We start from the raw sequence: 3,691 nt of genomic DNA on the forward strand, positions 1-3,691 counted from the left end.
TGGAGCGCTGGAGCTTGCACACTTTGTTAGCACCCTTAGGGTCGACAAAACCTTCTGGTTGCATCATATACAACTCTTCCTTAAGGTTCCCATTAAGGAACGCCGTTTTGACGTCCATTTGCCAAATTTCATAATCATAAAAGGCGGCAATTGCTAACATGATTCGGACTGATTTCAGCTTCGCTACGGGAGAGAAAGTCTCTTCGTAGTAAACTCCTTGAATTTGTCGAAAACCCTTTGCGACAAGTCGAGCTTTGTAAACGGTTACATTACCGTTTGCATCAGTCTTCTTCTTTAAGATCCATTTATTTTCTATGGCTCGTCGGTCATCGGGCAAGTCCACCAAAGTCCATACTTTGTTCTCATACATGGACCCTATCTTGGATTTCATAGCCTCAAGCCATTTTTTGGAATCCAGGCCCGCCATCGCTTCTTCATAGTTCGAAGGTTCACCGTTGTCTAACAACATGATTTCCATCACAGGGTTGCCGTACCACTCTGGTGCGGAGCGTGCCCTTGTGGACCTTCGCGGTTCAGTAGTAACTTGATCCGAAGCTTCATGATCATCATCATTAACTTCCTCTTCAGTTGGTGTAGGCGCCACAGGAACAACTTCCCGTGTTGTGCTACTTTCCTGTTCGAGAGGGGGTGTAATTACCTCATCAAGTTCTACCTTCCTCCCACTTACTTCTTTCGAGAGAAACTCTTTCTCTAGAAAGGATCCGTTCTTGGCAACAAAGGTTTTACCTTCAGATCTAAGATAGAAGGTATACCCAATAGTTTCCTTAGGGTATCCTATGAATATGCATTTCTCCGCTTTGGGTTCAAGCTTTTCTGGTTGAAGTTTCTTCACATAAGCATCGCAGCCCCAAACTTTAAGAAACGACAACTTAGGTTTCTTGCCAAACCATAGTTCATACGGTGTCGTCTCAACGGATTTAGACGGTGCCCTATTTAAAGTGAATGCTGCAGTTTCTAATGCATATCCCCAAAATGATAGCGGTAAGTCGGTGAGAGACATCATAGATTGTACCATATCTAATAAAGTGCGATTACGACGTTCAGACACTCCGTTGCGCTGCGGTGTGCCAGGCGGCGTCAGTTGTGAAACGATTCCACACTTCCTTAGGTGTGTGCCAAACTCGTGACTCAAATATTCTCCTCCACGATCAGATCGTAGACATTTAATTTTTCTATCACGTTGATTCTCAACCTCACTCTAAAATTCCTTGAACCTTTCAAACGTCTCAGATTTGTGCTTCATCAAGTAGATATACCCATACCAACTCAAATCATCGGTGAGAGTGAGAACATAACGATAACCACCGCGAGCTTCAACGTTCATTGGACCACACACATCAGTATGTATTATTTCCAATAAGTCGGTTGCTCTCTCCATTATTCCTAAGAATGGAGTCTTAGTCATCTTGCCCATGAGGCACGGTTCACATGTGTCAAATGATTCAAAGTCAAGAGACTCTAATAGTCCATCAGTATGGAGCTTCTTCATGCGCTTAACGCCGATATGACCAAGGCGGCAGTGCCACAAGTATGTGGGACTATCATTATCAACTTTGCATCTTTTGGTACTCATACTATGAATATGTGTAACATCACGATCGAGATTCATCAAGAATAAACCATTCACCAGTGGAGCATGACCATAAAACATATCACTCATATAAATAGAACAACCATTATTCTCTGACTTAAATGAGTAGCCGTCTCGCATTAAGCAAGACCCTGATACAATGTTCATGCTTAAAGCTGGTACTAAATAACAATTATTAAGGTTTAAAACTAATCCCGACGGTAGATGTAGAGGCAGCGTGCCGACGACGATCACATCGACCTTTGAACCATTCCCGACGCGCATCGTCACCTCGTCCTTGGCCAGTCTCCGCTTATTCCGCAGTTCCTGCTTTGAGTTGCAAATGTGAGCAACAGCACCGGTATCAAATACCCAGGAGCTACTACGAGCGCTGGTAAGGTACACATCAATAACATGTATATCACATATACCTTTAACGTTGCCGGCCTTCTTGTCCGCTAAGTATTTGGGGCAGTTCCGCTTCCAGTGACCCTTTCCCTTGCAATAGAAGCACTCAGTCTCAGGCTTGGGTCCGTTCTTTTTCTTCTTCCTGGCATCTGGCTTACCGGGTGCGGCAACAGCTTTGTCGTCTTTCTTGAAGTTCTTCTTACCCCTGCCTTTCTTGAAACTAGTGGTCTTGTTGGCCATCAACACTTGATGCTCTTTCTTGATTTCTACTTCTGTAGACTTGAGTATCGAGTACAACTCGGGAATGGTCTTCTCCATCCCTTGCATGTTGTAGTTAAGCACAAAGCCTTTGTAGCTTGGTGGGAGAGACTGGAGGATTCTGTCAATTATAGCATCATCCGGAAGTTCGACTCCAAGTGAAGTCAGACGACCGTGTAACCCAGACATTTTGAGTATGTGCTCACTGACAGAACTGTTCTCCTCCATCTTACAGCTAAAGAACTTGTCGGAGACTTCATATCTCTCGACACGGGCATGAGCTTGAAAAACTAGCTTTAGCACCTGGAACATCTCATATGCCCCGTGTTGCTCAAAACGCCTTTGGAGCCCCGTTTCTAAACTGTATAACATGCCACACCTGACCAGAGAGTAGTCATCACTCCGCGTTTGCCAGACGTTCAGAATGTCCTGGGCTGCTGCGGGAGCGGGAGGGTCACTTAGAGGCGCATTAAGGACATAAGCCTTTTTAGCTGCTTCAAGGATGAGCTTCAAGTTGCGAACCCAGTCCGCATAGTTGCTACCATCATCTTTCAGCTTGTTTTTCTCTAGGAATGCGTTGAAGTTGAGGTTGACGTTGGACATCTACAATATTTATAAAGACAACTTAGAGACTAAGTTCATGACAATTAAGTTCATTTAATCAAATTAAGTATGAAATCCCACTTAAATCGACATCCCTCTAGTCATCTAAGTGATACATGATCCATGTTGACTAACCCGTGTCCGATCATCACGTGAGACGGACTAGTCACCATGGTGAGCAACTTCATGCTGGTCGTATTCAACCATACGACTCATGTTCGACCTTTCGGTCTCTTGTATTCGAGGTCATGTATGTACATGCTAAGCTCGTCGAGTCAACCTAGGTGTTTCGCGTGTGTAAATCTGGCTTACACCCGTTGTATGCGAACATTAGAATCTATCACACCCGATCATCACGTGGTGCTTCGAGACAACGAACCTTCGCAACGGTGCACACTTAGGGGAATACGTTCTCGAAATTTTAAGAGGGATCATCTTATTATGCTACCGTCGTTTTAAGCAAAAAGATGTAAAACATGATAAACATCACAATGCAATCATATAGCGACATAATATGGCCATTATCATCTTTGCTCTTTCGATCTCCATCTTCAGGCATCGCATGATCATCATCGTCACCGACGTGACACCATGATCTCCATCATCGTGTCTTCGTGAAGTCGTCACGCCAACTACTACTATCACTACTACTATAGCTAACCGTTAGCAATGAAGTAAAAGTAGTAAGCACATGGCGTTGCATCTCATACAATAAATTAAGACAACTCCTATGGCTCCTGCCGATTGTCATACTCATCGACATGCAAGTCGTGAAACCTATTACAATAACATGATCATCTCATACATCATACATGCAACATCACAACTTTG

Source organism: Hordeum vulgare, chromosome 6H (genome assembly GCF_904849725.1).
Source record: "Hordeum vulgare subsp. vulgare chromosome 6H, MorexV3_pseudomolecules_assembly, whole genome shotgun sequence".
In the NCBI taxonomy this organism is placed as follows: Eukaryota; Viridiplantae; Streptophyta; class Magnoliopsida; order Poales; family Poaceae; genus Hordeum; species Hordeum vulgare.